An 8,532-nucleotide genomic window follows, 5' to 3' on the forward strand; every position below is an offset into this window, starting at 1 on the left:
TTGACCACAATTCACATAAGAAATACAATTTGCAATGTGATTCTGTCTAGACATATTATTTACAATCAAAATAAAAGATTCGTGGAACAATCTGTACTTTGTATTATATCTTTTTTTTTTAATGCCAGTAGTGACACACTAAATTGATTGGATGACCTCAGCAATTTGAAAAACAATGATGTAGCATTGTTTTCAAAGGGTAAGGGTCTGGGTATTGAACCCTGGGCAGCATGTACATTTTAAATGAAGGTCATGAATGATTCATTTTAAATGTAAGTCGTGAATGGTTTCAGTAGAGTAGTAGAGTGGTGGGGGCAGAATCCACATTGTGATGGATTGAGGAGTGTAGGGATGGATGTAGAAATAGTTGTGTAGACAAATCTTTCCAGTTTTTTTCCTGAGGTATTTTATTTCTATAAAGAAAAAAAGCTGAATCAATATGGCAAAATGTTGACATTTGTTAAATTTGCTTGTTCATTGCATGATTCTCTGCACTGTTTCAGTGTATGACATAGTCCCTAAACAAATGTTTGCTTCTGAAGGAGGGAGAGCAATTGGATGGTAACCGGAAAGGAATGCAGGGTTGGGGAATAGGCTGATGAAATCGTTTTATTCATCAATAAGGAGCCAGAGATTGAAAATTTAGGGGAGATGGTGGTTGATGGAGCAGCTTTCTAAATAAAATGGGTCAAGGTGCTGAGTCAACTGGCAGAGATAGAGAAGTTAGACTTGATGGCAAGTAGAGAATTTATTGATCTGAGACTGGAGGAAAGAAGGATGGAATAAGGATGTCGTTTGTAATTATTAAAGGGAACAGGAGACCAAGGGAAAATATTGGCCAGCAGTGAAGGCCTGGCTGAGCTCTGAGACTGCACATTTATTGTGTCTCTAATTTATATCTTCCATGCTTCCCTCCAACGGCACTAAGCTACATATGTATAATAGTGATGATGAATGGAAATATTCATCTGAGTTTTCAGTTTTGCCAGGAAGGTAAAAGTCAGGGCCAGGATAAAAGGCAATCAAAGACCATAAGGAGAAAGCAATTCAGATGATTAACCATGGCACATGAAAAGAAAAGAGGGACAGGAAAAACCGGAGAATTCAGCATCTAGAAGTTCAGGTGAGAAGGCAGGAACTGAGATGGTGAGAGGTTGAGGTAAGAGAAGAGAATATTTAAGTTTCAAGGTTTTAGGAGAATTCGCTTCCTCCTTCCCACAACCAAATTACCTGTGGGTAAAAGTGGGTGAGGCTAAGGTGGAACCAGACCTAATTTCTGGGATTGGAAAGCAAGGCATCCTCCAAACGGGACACCTTCTCGGAATAGGGTTAATTAAAATCACTAACAGAGCACCGGGTTGGAAGTTTAGAATGGACAAACAGGAGAAACACATTCTTAGAAGCTCTCTCTGTCCCAGCAGAGAACTCACCCAGCTTGGCAGAAAGTTGACTGGATACAGTCAAATATTTGAGAATGGGAGGAGAATGGACTCTGTATTTTCATCCCAGCAAGGCAACTGGCAGCTGTATATTTTGAGCAGGAAAAAGATGTTCCTTCCACACCCTTAAGGAACTGAGGATTTTCTTTCATTTAAAAGGAAAAGAGATGTATCAGCTGGGTACTAATTGTTGCTCAAGTATTTGTCACTCCAAAAACTTACCCGAAGCTGTGTCCATTTTGTCACTCTACCCCAAGCCACACTCACTTCTTGTGTGAATATTTTCTTTCTCGCTGTTCCCTCAAAGATGAATGAAGCTTTCCAGAAAGCTCTATAACTTAAAAACCAGTTGAAGACCTTTTGCCTCCTCCCAGAAGCCTGCCATAGCAAAATAGTGGTCAGAGCAGTACTTCGCAGACGCCCAAGGTCTGGGTTGGGGCCTGAGATTCTTGCATTTCTAACAAGCTCCTAGTGATGTCCAGGATGCTAGTCTGAGGACCACGTTTTGAGTAGCAGGGAATAGAGTTATTTCTCTCTTTCACCTTCCCACTAGCTTCTCTAACGTGGTCCCTTTCAACAGGGCAATAACTAACCCTGCTTAACTATTAGTAATGTAGCAGAATAATTCTAAATATGAATGGATTTCCCTCCTCCTTTTCCCTCTTCAGTGTTCTTGCCACACTCCTCCCCTTCCCTTCCCACATACTAGTGCCCAACCTTGGCTGTGCGTTAGAATCACCTAGGGAGATTGAAAAAAAAAAAAGGCAACGCCCCTTGGCCAATACAATCAGTCTCCCTCCATAAAGGAAGCATCCACGTACTGATAACTTAAAAAAGCTTCCCTCGTGGTTCAAATGTGCAACCAAAGTTGCTCTGTGCTTCATTGCCTCAAGGAGAGAGAGGACAAGATGAAAAAGAGACAGTCTATTATGTCTGTTTCTTAGACGAACAGAAAGGACTCAGAACACAACTAAAATATTTGGGATAAATGTTTTTACCCCCACACAAAGAGATTACCCAGAAGAGGAGAAAGGCTTGGGACATGGCTGTGTAGTAAGTCTGGATAGACTGAGACGTGCAGAGATTTTACTGTCCTGGTGTGGTACAGACAAGGCAGGATGAGTCCCATGGCCTCTAACCTGGACCAGAAGTAGCAGAGGGAGCTGCTGGATCTGAAGGGCCAAAGCTTCACTGACCCATGTGGACCCATAACTGAATACCAGATGGGTCAAGGGAAGGCTCAGTGGATGCCTAAGTGGACAGATAGCATCAAAGTCCAGCTGGCCCCACCCTCACACCTGAATCCCTGTTCCCAAAGACAAGCACAAACCCCCAGGAAGAGAGAGGCACCTTAAATTAAGATATACCACCCCAAAAGAACAAAGCTCAAGAGATCTTTATGTTGGATTATAAAAAGAAGTATAAAGAGAATATAAAAATATTATGTTGGATTACAAAAAGATAATTATATTCCTTGCAAACTTGGATTGTGGACCAAGATTCACATCCATTACATTGGCAAATATTAAAGCGTTAGCCTTTCAGAAGTATTGTAGTTGCACTTTAAATAAAGCATTCTTGCCTACTAGAAGGCTTTCAATACCCAGGGGAGAGAACTTGTATGGAAACAAGTATGTCCCATCCCTGTACTAGCCTTTGCCAAAGGCTTCTGGGCCCTATCCTGAAAAAGGTCAGTAGGTCAGATGCCCAGGACTCTAGTCTTCTAGGGCTCCTTCTACCCCCGACCCCAGTACCACTCCAAACCTCCATGTTTTTATCACCTATAAAGCAAAACAAAGCACTTTGTGTTCATTAGAATTGTCAAAAGATGAAAATTATTGTGGTTCATCTCAATGGAGCATTTAGTCTCTGCCTGAGCTCTTGGCTCTTAACCTCTAGCACTTATAAACTGAGTTGACGGACCATTCCTGATTACTTCTAGTAACCAGATATCGGAGTCCTATTAAACACGTTTTAAAAAAGAGTTCTATTCTTCCTTTTACTAGGAAAAGGTCATCTTGGTAAGGATTTTTGTCTGTTTTGCTCACTGATATATCCCAGACATCTAGAACAGTGGCTGGCACATAGAAAGCACCCAAGAAATATTTGTTGAGTGAATGGAGCTGCAATATCTTCTGTGTCTGAGGCTTGTCTCACTATAAGGCCAAAGGGGCTGCCTACCCCACTGGAGAAAGCAGCCCAGAAGCTTTAGCAAGGGGCTTCTCTGGAGTCTGAGGAGTTTGGAAACAAGTTTTCTTCGCCTACCCAAGGACATAGGGGCACTGACTGGCCAGTTCTCCACTCTGACCCCTGTAGTGGATGTAGGCTTGCTCTTCTAGGCTTAGACCAGAAGAGCTGATGTCCTTAAATTATGTAGCTCAGCATTTTTCAAAGTGTGGTTCCAGGACAAGCAGCATCAGAATCATCTGGGAACTTATTAGAAATGCAAATTCTCAGGCTCTTCTCCAGACCTACTGGCAGAAACTCTGGGGGTCTGGCCCAGCATCTGTGTGTTACCTAGCCTTTCAGGTTATTCTGATGCTCTCTCAAGTTAAGAATCGAAGGTGTAGCAGGATGATGGGCAGGATGATGCACTAGTGTTGGAAGCTCAGGACCCATTTTGAGTGCTAAGGGGGTATGTGTCCAAGCAAGGAGACGCGCCCTGCCCTCTGGCAGTTCCTCAGGCAGCTCGTGATGAAGCCGGTTTAGAATGCACAGGTTAGGCCATGGTGAATTTCTCTGGTTGACAGCCCCTGTGAAGTGCTGGAGTCTAGAAAGGTGGGCAGGGAAGGAGTGAGGTTAAATTTTTCTCTTCTTCTAGTCATACCAAGTTCTGACTAGGTAGATGATTGTTCTGTTGGAATTGCAAGGAATGAGATATAGTGATGGAACTCAGAGCATAAATGAAGCTGTGTAGTACAAGAAACAGATATCTGGGAAAGGTCAAGAGGATAGCGGTTATCAGAGGAGACTTGACGTAGGGGAAATCTAAGAGTGAGCTTCCTTCTTTGAGGGACAGAGGGACTGCTGGGAAGAGATGGTGCTATTGTCTTTCACTTCCTTGATGAAAGGAAGGTTCTGACTGAACCATAAACTTTATGGTTACTCATTCCGATATTTAAGTTTGCATAATATAGACCCAAAAGCCACAGTCCTCTACTACCCTCCTCACACAGGACCGAATACCCATCTGGTCACATACACTTTGTGTAGCACCTATGTGAGTGCTACACATGGCAGGCCAGCTGACAGTTCATGATCAACAGCTCTCCCTTAGGCTGATAATGTCCTTTTGCTTGTGATGGCCCATTCTCAACCCTGGAGGAACAAACAGAAAGCTATGAAGTCTGACATAAGGAAAAAAGAACTGGAGTCTCCAGGAGGGAGAGAGGAGGCAGTGGCTGAAGGTTCTGTGGTTGGAGTGCTAAATAGGACATCTTGTGAACAGAGGTACTTAATTGTATCTTTTTTTTTTTCTTTTTTTTTGGGGGGGAAGGGGAACAGGACTTTATTGGGGAACTGTGTACTTCCAGGACTTTTTTCCAAGTCAAGTTGTTGTCCTGTCAATCTTAGTTGTGGAGGGTGCCGTTCAGCTTCAAGTTGTTCTTTCCGTCTTAGTTGTGGAGGGCGCAGCTCAGCTCCAGGTCCAGTTGCTATTTTCTAATTGCAGGGGGCACAGCCCACCGCCATGTGGTTGAGAGGACGCGCTCCAACCAACTGAGCCATCCAGGAGCTCAGTGGCAGCTCAGCTCAAGGTGCCGTGTTCAATCTTAGTTGCAGGGGGTGGGGCCCACCGTCCCTTGCGGGAGGAATTGAACTGGCAACCTTGTGGTTGAGAGCCCACTGGCCCATGTGGGAATCGAACTGGCAGCCTTCGGAGTTAGGAGCATGGAGCTCTAACCACCTGAGCCACCGGGCCGGCCCAATTGTATCTTGACTATAGCAAAGAGTGGTAGTGCTACCTTGTTCCTTTGTGGTTTGAGATCTCCCAAAACTAGGGCTGGCTAGGTAGAGGTAATGGACCAGAGGGCACGCACACTACAAGGTGCCCCCCCACACAAAAATCTCTTTTGCCTCTGGGCAGTGCAAAAGAGCTGACCTGGTTCAGATGCCATTATAGGAGAAAGGAGGGATGAAGTCATGCTACTTTCCCCCCCAAATCAGACCAGCACCACTAGCATAATTTGTCCGTAAATTGACTAAGAACATGGCAAAGCTCATCAGACTTACAGAGTATTTGGGTGTCCATGCCACTATTTAGGACAAAGAGCTTTCTAGTACACTGTACATGTCCCTTGTCTGAGTTAAGAAGCTCAGGAGTTAGGAAACACAGATGTGGATGGACTTCTTGGTGGTTGGTTCTTAAAGGGCTCAGAAGCTGAAACTATCCCAGGAGTTGGGGGATTACAACTACATTGATGGCCATGATTCCGACGTAAACCTCAACCTATCCTATAGACTAAGGAAGGAGTTTTTAACAGTTCAGAGTTCTGTCCTTTTGGAAGGCAGTCTTGTTTCTCCCATGTTAGGGTGATTAGGAAAAGGTTTAAATACAACTCAATGGTCGAAGCGTGAGTTGAGAAGAGCCTTGCAAGGATAAACTTTGATGCTAGCTGAATTCCTTGGTGGATAGAGCTTACTGCTGGCAAGTGGTAAGCTGAGGGTCAGAGGGCAGCATGGCCGTAGGCCTGGCTGTTTGGCTGGAGGGAGGAGGCAGGGTTCTAACTAGCTTGTCCCAAACCAGGGAGCAGCACAGGGGTGTTCTCCTCTTCCCGGTTCTGCCCACAATACAGCTCTAGTCCCCTTATCTAGAAAACCTTTGCCTCAGTTTTCTTAGTTGCAGAATCTTGAAATAACAGGGAGAAGTGTGCCTAGGTCTGGAATACGTGTGGCGCCCTTCACCTAACTGAATGGAATGGAGTCACTTTCTGAGAAGTATGCCTCCTTCCTTGTTTTAACAAACTCTTCCAGCAGGAGGCAGCACTAGGTTGAATATTGTAACTGGAAACTAACCTTCATTCCTCTTAAAAACCTATGTGTGAGTAAGGAACAAATGGAGACTCAAAGGGCTTCCTTTAAAATTTGGCTTCCTATGCTTTGGCCTCTGAACTGTTAGGGAAAGGAGGGATTCCTCTCCACTTTGGCCATGGGGCCTCCTTTCCCGCTCTCCCTGCAGGATACACTCATTCAAGAAAACTTAATCTTTAGGTGTCCTACTTTTCCCCAATTAATCTGCAGTTTCTTTATCTTCTTAAGCTCATTTAATCTGCTGCAGATGAGGAGGGATGCTTTGTTCTAGTTATTTCTAGAAACCGAGGTGTCGTCTGCTGCCTGTCACTGGGGTGCTGGCTTTTCCACACAGGATTAATTGTCCCACAGCAAGGAGCACATCCTCTGCTCAGTGGGGCAGGGAGGGCTGGCCATGCTAAATTCTGAACCTTATTTTGAGGAGGCCAGGTTTCTGATTTCAGCAATGAAAGCTGAATGCACAAAACAAGAATCACACATGGCCTCAATCCCTAAAAGTATATCACATCTGCTAGGTCAGCTCCTGGACGGCTGTTTTGCCCACTCACTGCTGCATCTTCAGTGCCTAAAACAGTACTTGCACATAGGCACTCAATAAATAGCCCTTCTATAAATGAGAAAATGCTATCAATCTTCTTTCATGCCTTTGTTCCCCCACCCCACCCCCAATTCTAAGCAACTCACCAAACATCTGGATGACTTCCTGCTGTAGTTCCCTTCATCTTTACTAAACATCAATCATCTCTTACTGCCTTGTTCTAATACCTCCAACAAACATCCCAGTTGCTTACAGAATCTATAGCCCAGACCTCAGTTCCAACCAATGTGGTATAAAGAGTGTGGGCTTTGGAACTGGACAGATAGAAGCTGGAATCCTAATTCTGACGTGTATTAGCCATGGACATGTGTTAAATAGGAATAAAAACACCTACTTTTAAGTCATGGGGACGATAAATCACATTGTAGTAAAGCTCCAGACATACAGAAGGCGGTCAATTTTGGTCTGTTTGAATAATCTAAGCCTATGCTATCTAAATTCACCAATACCCTGCAGCCTCACATATCCTTACAAACACTGTATTCATTCCAGACCCGCCTTTGCTCAGGCAGTTTCTCCTACAGCCTCCACATCCTTTGTACTCTTCAACTGCTCCTGTCAGCTGACCTCACTCTCACTCCACTTATTTGCACTTAGTCATGCCTCCTGGGATTATTTTTTTCTCAGGTATTTGTCTTAAAATTCTCCTGTACTGCCTCAAGATCTAGCATGATGCTGGCATGGCTAAGCGGCTTAGCAAAGGCTTGTTAAATCAGAATGAGGTTGGATTTAGCTGGAAGAGACCCCTTGCTGGGTCTATTAATGAACCAGCTTTTCCTGAAGTACTTGTTTTCAGACCATAGGATTTCTTGGTTGGCCACGTATGCTTGTGTCTTTCCTTGAGTCATTTCAAAGGTGATGAATGTCACACTAAAGGGTGCCAGTAGAAAGAAGGCCTCCATTGGAACCTCAGCCTGGCTACCTGGGAGCTGGAAGGCTGCCCACAGCTGTGCCAACAGCAGCGAGGTTGGAAAATTACTGGCAGTTCAGGTCCCTATACTCCACTCTTGCTCACTGGAAACATTCCCCAACATTGTTTTTGGCCTTCTCGCTGTTTACTCTGTGCAACTCCTAAACTGCCATTTCTTTGCCATCTCTTCTGGGTCACCCAGACCAGAAACCTCCATGACACTTCTCTCCTTCCACCTCATCAAGTGCTGTCAAACCTCCTTTCCAAATGTAGCTTATTCCCATCTCCAGTGCCCTGGTTCAGCCTCTTCGTTCATGTATGGAAAATACACATGTCATTCCTCCAGCTAAGCTGCTCTCCTGGCTCCTGTACCTGAGGCCATCCTTGACCCAGGAAGGCCCTCCCTAAGTTAAAATCCTATCGGTCTTATCAAGTCCCTGCTTCTTTGTGAAGGATGGATTCTCTTAACTCGTGGCATCGACACAGCCTCCACTCGTTGGACAATCACGTCTCGTTTTATGACACTGACGAGTGTTCTTTTACTATTCATATACCTC

This window comes from Rhinolophus ferrumequinum, chromosome 4 (assembly GCF_004115265.2).
Source record: "Rhinolophus ferrumequinum isolate MPI-CBG mRhiFer1 chromosome 4, mRhiFer1_v1.p, whole genome shotgun sequence".
NCBI lineage: Eukaryota > Metazoa > Chordata > Mammalia > Chiroptera > Rhinolophidae > Rhinolophus > Rhinolophus ferrumequinum.